Raw genomic sequence first — 17,138 nt, 5'->3', positions numbered from 1 at the left:
GAGCATTCATCCCTGCCTGTGGCAGGGGGTCAGGCTAGATAATCTGTTCAGGTCCTTCCTGACCCTAGCTACTATGAAACTATGAAACAGCAGGCACCCCTCACCAGGGCTCATATTGGGAATGTATGTCTGTGACCAAGCCCAATCTGCCTTCTAAACCAAGGGTCATTGGGCTACCAAGGTGTAGGGACTCTAATGTCTGTAGCCAGCAGAACACAAGAGAGTGATGCAGTCACAGCATTGTGTCTGGCCACCCTTGGTTCCTTCGCCTGATAACCAGATAGTCACTCAGCAATGGTTCATTGTAGATAGTTCAAGGTCAGTGGTAGACCAGGGAATAGAACCTGCAGGTCTCTCTGGAGCATTCTGCCCCACCAAGCATTTATGTGATAAGTGCTACTGGCTGGGGGAGGGGAAGGAAAGCTGAGCAAAGAGAAAAGGTAGAGAAAACTCTAATTTGGGCAGGAGGAAGAAAGCAGTAGAAAGGTGGGTGTGATGGGGATGGCAGACAAAATGGACAGATCCCATCAAATTCATTCCTCCATAGGCTTATTCCGGCCTTTCAGCTTTTCACTGTTTTGGTGTTTTGGAAGATTCTCAGTTGCTCAGTCCATTTCATAGTGACATGTCTAAGAAAAATGTGATAAATCAGTCACAAATAAAGATTCCACCTTGTATTAAACAGCAGCTACCTGCTATCTATATTTGGAAAGATTGGTTAGTATTTGGCTCAGTGTAACAAGTTGCCTATTAAATCAACCTGTATCTATTATGTGATTGCTATAGGATGTTCTTAATAATTAATTGTTATTTATTTCAGAAACAGAATCTCACCCATTACATGAAATGTGCTATTGAATGTATTTAGGGCGTTTTACTGAGGCCTGGAGTCAGCCCTGTTTCTCAAAGCATTTAAGCATGTGCTTTTGTCTCTCAGACTTCAGTGGGATATTAAAGCTTAACGAGTGCTTTAGAGCTCTGCTGGCTCAGGACTTGATTTCCTTTACTGATTTACTTTCTAGCAGATTCTGGAAACTGAGGAAATGTGTAGCTTGCTCCCAACAGATTAAGTAAGATACAGTTTCTGTTCTGAGGTGTCCTAGAGCAGCGCTAGGGGAATTTGCATGAGCAAGACTGGGACAAAAAATAATGCAAATTTGGATTTTACTACTATGCAATTTTGTAGGTGCTATTGGGTATAGGGATATGTAAAATCCCCTTGTTTGATCTCACCATCATTTGAATCCCCAAAATTATGGCTCTGGTTCTACCTCTTTTATAATAATTGGGCACACTTCTCTCTTCTGCAGTAGTTCAACTCTGGGCATTAAACCAGATTTTAAATGGGATTAAACATAGAATAGCAACTAGGGGCATTTTTACACATGCTCCAGGGGTGGGTCTCTTTAATTAGATTGGCTCTGAGAGCTGCTCTAATTGAAGTGCCTGCAGCATTTCATGTATCCCTGTCCCCATGCTTCAAAATGGCAGTGGGGGCTCTTTAAAGTGCCCCTGCTGCCATTTTGAAGCATGGAGATGCTGATACACAAGATGTAAATGCTGGCTGGAATGTGCTAATTAGCACACTCCAGCAGACTCGATTAATCAAGTCTGCTCCAATGCGCTGTAATTACATTGCACTGGAGCAGTTTTCCGACACATGTACAGGCACCTAGAGCTCTCTACTGAGATCAGGACCCAGTTATGCTAGACACTGTACATGCACAAAATGAGGTAGGCTTAATTGGCCTGAAGTGGTACCTAGGTTTTTGCTGTCTCTGCATGGAGATGAATTTAATTCCCAAGGCACTGAGGTTTTTTTATTATTGGATCTATGGTGACAACGTAGCATTTTCAGGGGTGGGCCAATCCTAAAGGTGTAAGAGATGGGTAGAAGTCAAAGGACTCTGGGAAATCCAAAGCTGGGACTGTGGACTCTTTGGGAGTAAGACAGTCTCTTCTTTACTATGAGGCACTTAGTACAATAGGGCCTGAATCTTGGATAAGAACATACACAAGAGTTAGCCTCAAAGAGTTCACAGTCCCAGCATAGTCCCTACATATTTCCCCAATTTTCAAAACCTGTTAGGAAGTAAATCAGTAAAGGAAATCAGTTCCTTAGTCAGCAGCTTTATGAGAGAGCTGGTAGAATACAAACAGGTCTAGAAAGATTAAGAGTGAAATAAGAATACAATAACTTGTAAAAATTTTCCATCTCTGGCTCAGTGGTAACAATGGGGTCAAATGAAGTAAGACTCATGGCCCCCTAATTTACAAAGCCAATGTTTGAATTAGCCTTTCAATTTATTCAGCATATGTGGTCCACAATACTACAAGGAATTAAATAAACTTTTAAAGAAGCCACCTCTGGAAACACAGGAGATTACTGCTTCTACCCCCCGGGAACCCAGTGGTCTCCCATATAAATGCTAGTCAGGCCCAAAACCAAGACCAGAAGCATGGTCATAGGCATTCATAATTCTTACCAATTGCTTAAGTTGTTGGCTAGTTGGGACAGGGATTGACTTTTCCTTGCTTGTATAGTGGCTTGGGGTCTTGGTCCATACAGGGGGTCTTAGTTGCTATGGAAGTATATATAATAAGAAGGCAGGGTAGATATGCACCTTTACATACTAACTCAATAAAATACATGTGTAGAGCAGGTGTTTTTCACAAGTTCGCTTCATCAGATGCTATAAGAAGGATGTGCAGAAAGCAGAATATAAAAAGGAGAGAGAAATTAGAAAGAGGGAGGGATAGGAGAGAGGGGGGAGGGGACAGTGCCAGGAGAGAAACGCAAATGAGCAGTAAACCTATAGGAACAAAGGGATCACAAAAGCTAATCCAAGTAATGAGGCAGAATTCATAGTCCCTGTTTAATCCATACTTAACACAGTCCAGTTTGTGGATGATTACTTGTTCTGCAATTTCCCACTCAAACTTGTTTTTAAAATATTTTTGCCTGAGAACAGCAATCCTGAGATCAATGATGAAATGTCCAGGGAGGCTGAAGTGTTCTACCAGAGGCTTCTGTGTCATTCAGCAGCTGACGTCAGATCAGTGTTCGTTCGTTCTTACATGTAGAGATTGCCTCCTTATGAGGGATATTTGTGTACAGAGACACGATATCCACAGTAGCTAATATGAGATTTGCTGGAAGCGTATCAGCAGAGCACAGTTTCTTTTAGAAACGTATGGTGTCTTTCCAATAGCTGGCAGCTCCAGTGGCATATGGGAATAGGTTACAGTCAAGAGAGTGAGAAACTCCCTCCATGGTGGTGCCAATGTCAGAGACAGTGGGGCATCCTTGGCCTGGGTTCCCGGGGGGTAGAAGCAGTAATCTTCTCCTGTGTTTCCAGAGGTGGCTTCTTTAAGAGTTTATTTAATTCCTTCTAGTATTGTTCCATGGACTCCTCTGTCAGAAGTTGGTAAAACTCTGTGTTGTAAAGTTGTTTCTCAGCTTCCTGTATGTACACTGTCTTGTCCATGACAACATTGGCACCCCCCTTATCCGCCTGTTATATAACAATGTCCAGGTTGTTTTTAAGGCTGAGCATGGCTCTCCATTTCACAAGACTGAGGTTGTAGCATAAACGTTGTTACTTTTTGGCAATCTCAGAGAAGGCACAGAGACAGAACCAGTTTATATACAGGTCCAGTTTGGAGCTGCAGTATAATTACATTTGAGGCTGTAACAAAATTACATTTGTTATCATTTCATGTGGGTGGTGCCTATTTTTAAACTTCTCCTGGACAGAAGATTCTCAACACATCTTCGGTGTTTTGTTCATGTTGCAAAAGGACGGAAAAGATTATTATTTTTTTTCTCAAGGCCCTGGAAATCAAAATGATCTGTATCCAGAACCATGGGATCATAAAAAAATAAGGTTTCCAAGGGATGTCAAGAGGTGATCTAGTCCAACGTCTTGCTCAAGGAAGGATCACCCCTAACTAAATCAATCCAGCCAAGTATTTGTCTAACCTGCACTTAACTCCTGATGCTGGAGATTCCACAGACTTTTTGGGTAATCCTCATAGTTATAAAATGCTATTGATTGCCATCCTTGTTTGAGCAACTTTTTAGTGTTTGAAGACTGGTATCTATTGAATCTCCCCGTAGTCTCCTGGCACTATCAGGCACAGGATATAAACCCTCACCCCTATCTGGCGACCACCACTCCCTTGTGAAGGGGAATATCCACTTGTGTATGGCACCTCAGACCACTTAGCCATCTGGGTGCTAACAGCCCTCAAAACCCTCTCAGATTTTCTGGCTACATGACTGGGTTAAACTCTATCTTCATCTGCAAAAGAGATTGGGGGCAGGGGAGAAAGTATCACATCAAACATCGGGCCACATCAAACTCCAAATCCACATCCCTACAGACCAAAGCCTGCCGCTTTCACTTCCTTTTAAAGGTAATCACTCTCCCTAGTCCTTCACAAGGACAGAAGGAGACAGCGGTTAAGCTGCTTTGTACTTGGCTCTGATAAATGGCTGCAGGACAAGTTTGGAATAAAAAAGCACTTTAGCTTCTTAGCAGCTGCCTCAGCCCTATTTCCTATTCACTTGGGAGCCATGTGCCCAGCAGGACGGGTGCCCCTTGGCAAAAGCAGGCAGCTGAAATGCTGTTGAATGGGGAGAGGGCAGACAAAGCAGGAAAGCAGGGGCAACCCATAAGTGTTCAGGCCTTGTTGTAGGCCCATAGTCCAACCTAACTTCCCTGAAATGCACACACCCTTCCAGTGGCAGTGAAGCTGAGGGAATAGCACACAACAGCATCAGGAGACCTAAATTTTCTCACTGACCGTCCTGCTGGCAGACTGAGTGACCACAGACTGTGCTCTGTGCCTCAGTTTTTCTCATCTGTGGGCACGTTTACACATGCGCATTTACTGTGCGGTAACTGAAATTACTTTGTAGTGTGGGCACACGTCTATATGTGAATGCCCATACTGCACAGTAAATATGGTGACTTATTTACCTGAGTGTAAATTTGCTACCTACATCATGCAGATATCAAATTTATGCCCAATTAGTTACTCCACAGTAACACATGTAGACGCCTTACTGCTCAGTGACACTTTAGTAACACTCAGTAATACGCATGCCTTACTGCTCAGTCCACTGTTTGTAGACTGACTTGGAAATAACTTCCAAACTAACTTGGAACTAAGACCCCATGCCACTATACAAGCAAGGAAAAGTTTGTGGACTGACTTGGAACTAACACGTCAGTACACACACAGTGTCAATGTGCTTTAACACCTGCACATGTAGACTCTTCCCTATTCCCTGTTACTGCGCAAGAAGTTACTGTGCAGTAAATTTAAGCCAGCGTAAATGCATGTGTAGACACACCCTGTAACATGAAGCTAATGGTACTGATCTCCTTTATAAAGCAGGTTTGGAAAAGTTCTGTGCAAGGTCTAGGTGTCATTCCTGACAAGCTTTCAAAATCATCTAAAATAATGACATTTAAAACAATAGGTATGGGACTCTTTTTATGCATTTCCCTTTTGTTGGGTCTTAGGGGGACATCTGGGTTACACAAGAGTGAATCTAGGATTTTGAAAAGGGAAGTGCAGTTCAGATCAGTTCTTTCCAGGCTGGCAGGATGGAGGAAGTGCTGCTGGCTGCCCATCCAGCTTGGGAAGATAGATCAGGCAGCCTGGTTCCATCATTTTCCCATGTACAACAGGAATGGAGGACTGTACCCCCCGGATCTGTCCCTGGGGTCACATATTTTAGCTTGTCCTTGCCACCAAACGGGCTAGAAGTGAATTTTTCTTGCTGTGAAAGAGAGAGGCAGATGCAATTTCCTGGCTTCAGGTGCTGGGGCTTTCCAAAAACAAGCCCCTCATCAGGGCAGGCCTATTCAAAAGCTATGCATCTTGCTCAGGGTCTCATCCCAGAGTATCATAGAGTTATAGAGAAGTAGAGCTGGAAGGGACCTCAAGAGTTCATCTAGTCCAGCTCTCTGCCTGGGGCAGGATTACCCCTATCCAAACCATCCCATACAAACCACAATCTAAACTCTACATAAGACTACTGTCAACCATGACACAACATAGACCTAACACTGTAATCTGCCACAGGTAAAGCAAGGGAATCATGGCAGCCAATGTCCTGCTTCTATGAAATGTTGTCAATATATGCTCAAGATGTCCCAGGTAGAGGGTCTCATCCCCACTACAGAGGAAGGCAAAAACCCCACAACAGGCAAGCCCCCCTCCCGCAACCTTAGGCTCTAGGTTTGTCACAGTAAACTGGGTTGATCTTGCATTTGTCCTTTCCCCAGCATATGGATTTTTTCCCTCTCACTAACATCTGTCTTTGGTTGCATTTTCTCAGTGGTCATTGGAAACAAAGAGCTTTCCAGGCCCCTGTGGCTTGGAGAATTCTCCCAAAAGCAAATCAATGCACCAGGGTCTCATTGATCCTCCTGTGTGACAGGCCCAAGAAGAGGTAGGAATTTCCCTCCATTCACTTTAATTTGCTCATTACATGGAAAGATTATAATCACGGATTAGCTTATCTTTAATCATGCTGACTGGCAAGCTGTGACCACTGAAATGCTAACACCATTAAGCAAGTGCGTCCAGAGCACAGTCCCCTCCTCCTCCCCCAGCCACTTCCAGCATCAGTTGGTGAATCCTAATTACAAAGCATCCATTGCTGTTAATCTAGGAGAGGGTGAGGAGGCTTGAGACTCAGAGGTATTGCCGGGCTGCTGGTTCTTCTCACTTATGAAAGATGCCCACCCCATTAGTAGTGAATATGACCATCTGAATGGAAGATACCATAAGAGTCTCAGAATCTGTTGACCCTTTAGAGACAGCAAGAGCTGATTAAAGTCACTGGCTATGTGGTCACATGGAAGGTATTCCTTATATCTCAATGGTTAAAGCAGACCAGATGCAAACATTAGCTAGTTCTTTTTTTCTGGGAATCCCACCTGCTTAGGGCAGAGATCTCCCCCTTTGATGATTCCTTGCTGCCAGGCCATGGCAGACTCACTTGCAGTAATTCACAGGCCTCTCTGAAAGTGATTCCCAGTCCCTGTACTCCTTGGCAGGCTGGCTGAGCTGCATAAGTGAGCGTGTTCTATGCACTCTGGACAATGCAGAGAACTTGCATACAGGCATGAGTACACATGAGCACCCCTCTGCTTTCTGAAAACAGTCCATCCTTCAGGTCATCTCCAACCTATGCAGATTGGTGTGTGGTGCCCATGCCTGGCGGGGGGAGGGAAGGAGGGTCCATGGGTGTCCAGAGGCCTGCTGGTATCTGCACGTAGGTAGTGCCTGTGTTGCAGGCCCTGACAGATATTCTCTCTAAGACATGATGGGATTTAATTCACAGTCCTAACAATTGTACCTCCTGCCATGCCACACTTGACTGTCAGGATGCATGACTCTGGGATTGTGACTTACCTGTTGGTACAGGGGGAGCCTGGCATCATGAGCCCAGGCTTCTCCTATACCAGCAACATGAAATCAGCTGATTGTCATTTGGGGCTGGGAAGTGGGAATCAAACCATTCTCCAGCCCTAGTCAATAACTGGCTGATTGTCAAAACTCCAGCTGGGAGGCAAAAGGAACCTGGGACTGGGCTGCTGCAGCCCAGCGCTGGGCTCCCCATGCACCAGGACTTGTCTAAACTCTGTGCTGCCCAGATGGGTAGCACACATGGTTTTTACTCATCCCTAGGCAAGAGAACATTGCGATCTGGCTGCAGCAGCCCAATCACCAGGTACCCTTGTACCAGGACCTATAAAACCGTGTGTGCTGCCCAGTTGGCACAGATGACGACATGAATTTCATAGACATTAGGGCTGGAAGGGACCTCGGAAGATCATCGAGTCCAGCCCTGCACCCGAAGGGCAGGAAGTCAGCTGGGGTCATAGGAACCCAGCAAGATAAGCATCCAATTTACTCTTGAAGTGTTCAATGTAGGTGCTTGAACCACCTCCGATGGCAGGCTGTTCCAGACCTTGGGGGCTTGGACAATAAAGAAATTCTTCCTTATGTCCAGCCTGAAATGGTCTTGCAGTAGTTTATAACCATTTAACCTCATCATCCCTTGGGGCGCTCTGGTGAACAAACATTCCCCCAGGTACTGGTGGTCACACCTAATAAACTTATAGGTGGCCACCAGATCACCCGTGAGCCTGCACTTTTCCAGGCTAAAGAGGGCAATGACTCTCAGCCTGTTGTCGTAAGGTCTGTTTTCCTGACCTCTGATCATGTGCGTGGCTCTTCTCTGGACTCTCTCAAGCTTCTCCACATCCTTTTTGAATTCTGGAGCCCAAAACTGGGTGCGGTACTACAGCTGCAGCCTCACCAAGGCCAAGTACAAGGGGAGAATGACGTCCCCTTGGCTTTCCTGGTTTGCTCCCTGCAGGACCGGACCAGTGCAGAATATTCCTGCTTGGAGGTGAATCCCATCCTCCATCCTTTGTACGCCTTTCTTTTTAGCCTCAGGAGGTCTGCTAGATCCCTGGAGAGCCAGGGGGGCTGTTGTGCCCACTTGCTGCCTTTCCTCCGAGATGGAATAGAATTAGCTTGTGTATTGAGGATCGCTCCCTTGAGGAGCAACCACTCTTCCTGAACTCCCCTCCTCCTGGGGCTGTAGTCCTTTAGGGCCTCACTGACAAGCCTCCTGAGCTTGTAAAAGTCGGCTTTCCTGAAGTCAAGGACTTCCGTGTTGCTGACTGACTTGCCAGCTTTTCGGCGGATGGTGAAGGTGATCAGCTCGTGGTCGCTGTCACCCAGCTTCCCATCGATCACTAGCTTGCCGATTATGTCATCCCCAGTAGCCAGTACCAGGTTGAACAATGCTTTACCTCTCATTGGCCCATAGACTTGAGTCAGGTAGAGTCATCAACACACGATAGGAAGCTTTGCGACCTCTCGGATTTTGCTGAGTGATCCTCCCACAAGATGTCTGGGTAATTGAAGTCACCCATGACAACCATGGTCCTGGAGCATGCAGCCTCAGCCAGTTCCCAGGCAAACTCCTGGTCAAGCTCTTGACTTTGGGTGGGAGGTCTGTAGTAGACTCCCACTGTTGTGTCCCCTGTGCCATGTTCCCCACAGATTTTAACCCAGAGGGTCTTCAGTCGTCCACCCTGGTCGCCAACATCAGCTTGCAGGGATGCGTAGCTTTCCTTAACATAGAGAGCTACACCCCTGCCCCTTTTATCTACTCGATCTCTCCTGTACAAGGTATAGCCATCTATACCCATGGTCCAGTCATGGGTGGAGTCCCACCAGGTCTTTGTTATCCTTATGACATCGTAATTATTTGTGTTAAGCAGGAGGATGAGTTCCTCCTGCTTATTCCCCAAGCTCCTGGCATTTGTGTACAGGCAGGCAAGTGTCCCCTTGGGGGCTCTTGCCTTGCCCACAGATTGTACCAGGGCTGGGGCAGGGGTGGGCTCCCTTAAGTGCCTTGGCCTGCTGGCTTTGCAAGGGTTGCTCAGTGGGCCAGCAGTGGCGGTAGTCCCCCGTCCCCCGGTGGGCTTAGTTTAAAGTCTGGTGGAGCCGGTCAGCCAGTCTGGCTGAGAAGAGCCTCCTCCCCAGGGGAGAGAGGTGGAAGGCATCTCTTCCCAGCAGCTCTCTGCCTCTCTCATCAAAGAGCGGGCTGTGGTCATGGAAGCCAAAGCCTTCCTGATGACACCAGCACCACAGTCTTTGATTAACTATCTGGATCCTCCTCTCCCTCCTCAGCCCATAACCTGAGACTGGGAGGATCGAAGAGAACACCACCTGTGCCCCCAGACCCTTTAGCCCCACTCCCAAATCCCTGTAGCAACTCATGACCCAGCTGGGAGCACTCTGAGCATGATGCAAATGAGCCACAAAGCTATTCCACATTACATTACATGTGGAATAACTTTGTGGCTCATTCACTCTATTACCACACCTTAAAGTGATTTATCCATGTGGTCAGATTACTATTTAAAGGGTAATTAGCCTGTTAATTACATGTTAAATGTAACATGTCAGGGGCTGTAGAAGCAGGAATGCTGTCTGTATATGTGGGCATGGATGTGAGCATTGTAAGAGTTCCACTTATGCTCTGTCCTAGCGCTAAGAAACTTTTACTAGTGAAAGTCACACACTGACACAGGTGCACAAAAACCTTTAATTTTAAGAAATCAGCATGTTATGTCAAAATAATACATTGTGTTAGAAAATTTGCAACAAGTTCAAGTGATGGATGTGCATGTCAGCATGTGTACCTTAGGCACATATCCCCTAGAGACCAGAATCTGCCATGTTTGGGTCTTCAGACAGTAACACTCATGCAACCAGAGTACACAAAGCTACTTTTGGTGTGAGTGAGTGCAACGGGCATACTTAATGAGTCCAGATCTTAGTCCACCAGTTAGATGCCTAATTGTGACTGTATACCAGCTCAAGTTCCTGACAAAACATCACTCATCTACTTGTGTAATGCTTCATCATCTTAGTATTAAGACAAGTCACAAGAAGCAATGAGCAGGAGGAGCCCTTGAGCAGGATGGAATAGGATTATATATAGGTGCTTATGTCCACTAGGTGCCTATTAGGTGGAGCAGAATCTGGCTTGATGGTGTTTTACATCCCCTGGGCACAGGTGTGAGTGGCATACAGGAGGCCTAGCATGAGAGAGTTCACATAAGCTGTTTCCATTCCTGGCCAGTTTAGGATTCAAAATAACCAGGTGCTGATCTGAACCCATTCTCCTTGTGTTTGGGGTTCTGCTCACTATCTCCATACCTGTATTCATTTTTTTTCCCTTAGCACTGTTCCAGCATGAAAATGGATACATTCTAGCACTGCCATGGGGTATATTCTGGAGCCTGTGCAACCTGAGCTGCTAATCACTGCATGTTTAACTCTGAGCCCGCAAAACAAACTTCAGCCTGACATTTCCATTTGTCAAGCTGTGATCCGACTGTGTGGCTGAGAATCCACAGCCGACCGCCTTCCCCCCCAAGGGAATCACTGTCAAAGGGTTTTGACTCATTCCAAATGCACCAGTGGGTTGCATCAACATCCAAATCCACCAGCTCCAAAGAACTGAGTGATTCAATGTCTCTGTGAGAGCAGCATTTAGGGGCTGATTCCCTGGGGTATAAATTTCCTCTTAACAGAACTGGATAAAAAAACTGCAGCACTTATCCAACAGCTCTCCCTCTTGGCTTCCTGACTGTGATCTGTTCCTGGATTATTATGGCAGAGCTAACAAACCCAAATATTCACAAATCATGAGTTTGTCCTCCCTAAATCAGGAGACCACTTAAAAATCCACCATTAAACCCCCCTCCCCCCCACAAATTTAAAGGGTATTTTTCCCCCAATTTCTGATGATGAAACATTTAGCATTTCCATGTCAAGCTTTTTTTCAACTGATAAGACTAAAATTTAACTTTTTTAAAGATAGCTAAAATTGTACCTTGATCACATGCCTCCAAGAATTGGAGCTTAAAGAAAATAATTTTACTGCTGGATACATTCCAAAAATGGAAGTATAAGGACGAAATGTAACCAAAAGGGAGTTGAAGATATCAGAGCAAATGTTCATAGAAAAGTTGGGGTGGAAAAGACCTCAGTAAATGATCTAGTTCAACCCTCTGATCAAAACAGGAACATCCCTATCCAAACCAACCTGTGTGAATGTTTGTCTGACCTGATCTTTTTAGAAACATCCAGCGATTGATGTCACAGCCTATCTAGGCAATTTGTTCAGAACCAAACCATTCTGGTTATGGAGAGCTTTTCCAAAGCATGAGATCTTCTGTGCTGCTGAGTGTTCATGTCCTGACACCAGAGCACTTGCACTTGGGGACCTGTCCCCCTACTCCAGAAGAATTTCCTGAAATAAACAAAATCTTTACTGCAGCTGAAAATCACACTGCTAAGGAGAAGACCTAGGCCACTTCGACTTGGGCATGAGTAGTAGTTACCAGTGAATGTAGTCATAAAACTAACTGCTACTGATGCCCAAATCTATTGCTGCTATGTAACATATAGCCCATTTTGCTAGGCATTCTCCATACACACAGCAATCAGCAATGTGTAGGATTTTTCTCTGCAGGAAAGGGCTCAGGATGAGAATGCTGTGGCTCATGGTAACAGAGTTCTGTGGAGTGTTGATGGGTGTTGATGGCTGAGTTTCCTGTCTCTTGTGGACCACTGTGAATAAAGCAGAACTGAAATGTTGCTCTGTTGGCTTTGCAGATTCAAGCAGCAGCCCATGACTCAACCTGTATAAATCAAGAGAGGATCTGAAGGCAGCATTGGGAAACTTCCACAAAGAGACTGGTAGGTTGCATCTGGGATGGCCAGGATCATTGACAGCCCACGGAGCTTATATATCTCACCATTTTCCTTACTGCTTGAGACCCTAATTCTTCAGTTTTCTCTGAAAAGGAATAGCAGTTTAAAGCAGATTGCACAAGGGACAAAAGTCGTCTCCCAGAGAAGACGGGACAGACAGCTCCCTGGACAGGCCCAGCCACCTCAAACAAGAATCCTCAGTCACGGGCACAAGGAGAATATGTGTAGCTGAGAAGAGTGAACACTGTCTGCAATTTGCTGGCACATGATGGGAATAACAGGATCTAGTTGGGACAAATTAGGAAGAATATCTCCCATCAGTGGATTGCTAATAGTTTATGAAGTTGCAATTATATACTGCACTGAGTAATGTGTAGCTCTAAAAGGAGTTTCATACCTCAATCCAGTTTGGCACTAAGTTAAAATAGCTCCTCATTATCTCCTTTGTAATATTTATTTAGCAGAAGTGTTCTGAGTATGGCATTGAGCAATCTTGTCACACACACAGTAACTGGGGCCCTTCAAAATCATTCTCTTCTAGTTTTAATCAGCTTCTTATTACTCCATTGGGAGGGAAATAAACTTGTGAGCTGCAATGATCATTGCTTGGTTATAGGGAAAACCTCAATTGCAGGGGAAAGTCTGGCATTTCAGGACCATTTTCTTTTGAAGCTGGGTTAAAAACTGGAATTTGTGGAGTCTCTCATGGAAAGAGAATTCTCAAAATTGTTCATTGTAGAAACTATGAGCAATTTCCACTTGATTTTTCAGAGCAAAACTGGAAGCTCTGGCTGTCCTGGCTCCCCAGCAATGACAGACCACCTGGGCTGTTCCTGGGGAACTGGGGGTAGCTGAGAGACCTGAGCATCCCATTCTTAAATTGAGGCTCTCAGGGCTTCCAGGCTTCCTGCTATGGAGGATGGAGCTGAGACCTGAAGGGTATGGGCAATCCATCTCCCAGCATCAATCATCAATCCAGAGCATAACATGCTGATTTGTGCCAAAATCATGTGTAAGCTAATGATGCTGCCTTGACATATTCCTAAGTGTGCTAGAGACTGATCTTGAGAGTGAGCATGAATGGATGTCCCCACAGTAGCTTCACTGCTGCATTTCTGTGTTTGGCACATGCAAGCAGGAGTGGGTTGGAGAGGCATGCCTGGGTAGCATCCTTGCCAGTGTAGGATGGAAGTCATGGTGCAGACACACCTCAACTGCCATGTTGGAACCAACAATTCTAGGATTTCTAGGATCCCAGCTCCACATGACAGACAGCCTGTGTACCCTGGCTCTAGCATAGCATAATAAAGCTACACATGGGCATGGAGTTTGAAAGCCCAGGGTCTGGAACAACCCATCTGATTCTCTGATGGGAAATGAGGCAAATGCCAATCCTTACCATCCTGCTCAGAAAAGACAAACAGCTTAGTCAAGGCCTTGTTACATGGTAACTTTAGGCAGCTTCTGGAGCTCTTAATCCCTAGACTTGCTACACATAAACACCTTTTAAATGGCTTAAAGCACTTGTTATTGGATTTAATGTTATGCGAATCCAGGGCAGGATTATCTCTAGTCTGCCTAATGTTGCTTCTGTTCCATTGAAGTGTGGTCACTCTCTATAGCAGGCAGTAGGCCCTCCTGATTCAGGGTGAGTGGGGACACAGGGGCACAGCAGGTCTGGGCATATCAGCTCACCCTCCTGGGCACATCTGGCAGAAGCCCCTGAGCATTTGGGACTGTGGTGCCTCTCACCACTGCTCAGAGCAGCCCTGCTCCCAGAAGGAGCAAAGTGAGCCAGTCCAAGCACGGGGCTGGGGGGTGGGGTGGGAAATGCACTGCCTCCCTGCCATTCCACCATTTCTTGGACTGGCTCTGTTCCCAGAAGGAGCAAAGCAAGCTGGTTCCAGTAGCCGCAGGGAGGTTGTGCCCTCCCTTCCCCCCACTCAGATTGGCTCAGTCTGCTCCCAGTGGGAACAGAGCCAGTTCAAGCAGTGGCAGGAGGCTCCAGGGCTGTAGCACTTGTTCTGTCCAGTGGAAGCAGCAAGACTATCCTTGGCCTAACTCATGGTGGGCAAAATATGGCCTCTGAGCTGGATCTGGCCCCCCAAAGAATTCTATCCAGCCCTTGGTGGGTCCTTCAGGCCCACCCAGCCCAGGCACAGGGGTCAGCCTGGGCCATAGTGCACGCAGCCAGTCCCATTGTTACCGGGCACATGCTGGGGTGGGAGTGGTGCAGTTGTTGGATTTGGCTTCCCAGCAGCCTCCACAGTGGTAGCTCCCTCTGTCTGGCTGCCACTACCAGTATGTCTGCAGCTGCCACCAGACCCAGCCCTGCTACCCAGGCACCTCGGCCCATCTACCCTACACCCATCCCTGGGGGCACCAGATGGATTGGGTGGGCAGGATCTCCATAGTGACTGGCCTGGAGACCCCTGTTGGGAGGGGTCACTCAGCCAGGCAGATAGGATGAGCCTGCAGGTGGGCAGGGAGTGGTGTTTGGGAGTGGGACTGGCTTGTGAGGCTAGGGTATAGCAGGGTGGTGACAGCACAGGGCCAGGGCCCAGGGCAAAGCCACAGTCTGCTCCCCAGATGTCCCTGCTAGCAGAACTGGTGCCTGTCACAGGGATGTACAGGGACCGGATCATGGCTCTGCCCTGGACCCAGGCCCAGACCCCATGCTGTCACCATCCCACAATCCCAGCCCCAGCCCCAGCCCCAGCCCTAGACCTGGTGCCAGCCCCAGTTGCCCATCCTGCTCCTGGACACCACTCCTTAGTCACCCATAATCCAATCCTATTCATCCAGCTGAGCATGTCGTGCCCATGGGGGGCCTTGGCTGGTCTCCATGGTCTCCATCCACCTACCTGCTCTGTTTGATGCCCCCAGCAGTGGGTGCAGAGCAGATGGACCCAGGTTCAGATGGGATCAATTGCTACCTCCCACCCCTGCCATGCTGGGCCAGGTCAGAACCACCTCCCGACCCCGACCCCGCTATCTCAAGCCTTCAACAACTCACCAAAAATCCTAAAGTGGCTCTCCAGCCCAAATAACTGCCCACCCCTGCCCTGTTCCTAGTCCAGTCCTTGCTCACTAAGCCTTTAGTGATAAGTAACAGCTGTGCAGGTGTGGGGCAATCAGAGCAGGTTTTTTGCCTTACTGTGTGACTGCTCCACTGAGCCAACCAACAGGAAGTTGATTAACATTTGTGCGGCTTTCAGCATAAGGTATAACAAGGCCTTCAGTTTCACTTTCACTCTGCAAGGCTTGGGTTGCAATTATCATATTACCTATGGGACAGAAGTCTGGCAGGTGAAAATGTTTCCCATTCCTCCAAACCCTTTTTACCCATTGGGTTTTAAAAGCAAAAAAGGAGAAACATTTGTACTGATTTAGATCTTGTATAAACTTAATATTCTCAAGTATGACTATCAGAATATTAGGGGTATTTTTTTAGTGTGTCAGCTCCTAAGGTTCTGAAATTATGCAAGAAAATCAGCTTTAATTAAAAAAAGAATACTCCAGCCTTGTAAGCAAGCAGGAAAAAGTTTGGAAATGTTACCCAAAATGTTGAAATAAGGAAAGGCAATTAAAAATAACCCCAAAGAAATTTTTTTGTTTTTTGTTTTTTTTTTACCTCTCATGATTTTTCAACATCTCATGATCTGGGTAGAACTATTTAATGTTTTCTGAATGTTTGTGATTAGCAATACTTTCCCAATCCTGCATTTCTAGCCACATTGACCTTTCAGAGACTTTTTCAATATTTTAAACACAGCCACAGATGCTTCAACACAATGCCGAGAATCAGGACACACAAGTGGGATCAACCTCAGGGACCGATATTTTCCTTTTCAGCTAAGTCAGTGTTTTGTTGCCATGGGGCATTCAGGCAATTGCTCAGACTACTTTTTGGGGGCAAATTTCAGCTTAATTCCTTTGTCATTTGCAATTAGAGACATTTATATGGCAGCAAGGAATCATACAAATGCTTCAACAGATCAAAATGTCTTGCAGAGATGCGTGCTTGTAGTATTAGCTACGCTTGGCTTCTATGGAAAAACTCCATAACTGAAGTGAATGTAAATCTACCAAGGTGTCCTCCTTCAGCACCTTAGATTCAGCAGTCACAGGGTAACCAGCAATTACCTTGAAAACTGAGACACTGTTGCAGAGCAGGGAAGAGAAACTGGCCAGGTGTAAACGTTGAGAAGCAGAGACTTCCAAAGATATTCTGCATCCTCAATGAGCAACTGCTGTTTATAGAGAAAGGAGGCTCTGGTGGGTTAAGGCATCTGATTGGTACTCAGATCTTGGCTCCACTCCCAGGTGTACTATAGACACCTGGGGCAGCAGTACTACAGACACCTATGGCAGTGGTTAAGTTACCTAATAACGTTGCACTTTGGGTCCCCTGTCTATAAAACTGAGGTAATAGTTCTTACTTGCCTAGACTGTTAAGTGTTTTAAGGTAGGGACTAATGTTAAATGCTCAAGTTCATGAAAATGTCAGTCATTAGGGATGGGAGTGGTAGAATAACCTATAATTTAAGACCATTGAGGAAAGTGACCCAAGATCAATATAGATGAGAGAAGATGAAGGGTAGATAGATAGGTGGATATTTAGCATATGAGAATAGATGGAGGGATGGTTGCACATGTATGAGGAAAGACAGAATTATAGGGATGTAGCACTGTGCAGGAGTATAACTAGAGGTATGCAAACAGAGCATCAGCCCTGAGTACTGTCTTAAAGAGAAAGTAGTATGGCAGGCGCCGCCACCACCCAACCCAACCTTGATGTCTCT

At 46.2% G+C, this 17,138-nt stretch overlaps 1 long non-coding RNA gene across 1 annotated transcript in view; it reads left to right on the top strand.

The window, feature by feature from the left end:
• LOC102377497 overlaps nucleotides 1-12,537 on the top strand; it is a 43,861-nt gene extending 31,324 nt beyond the window's left edge. The window contains exon 3 of the long non-coding RNA XR_324107.2: nucleotides 12,235-12,537. This is a non-coding gene — a long non-coding RNA (uncharacterized LOC102377497). The remainder of the gene's footprint in view (nucleotides 1-12,234) is intronic.
• Nucleotides 12,538-17,138: the final 4,601 nt, after the last annotated feature.

The sequence above is a fragment of the Alligator sinensis genome, unplaced genomic scaffold (assembly GCF_000455745.1).
Source record: "Alligator sinensis unplaced genomic scaffold, ASM45574v1 scaffold561_1, whole genome shotgun sequence".
Lineage (NCBI taxonomy): Eukaryota > Metazoa > Chordata > Crocodylia > Alligatoridae > Alligator > Alligator sinensis.
The sequence above is the reverse complement of the archived record's forward strand: the minus strand, read 5'-3'. Positions and strand labels throughout refer to the sequence as shown.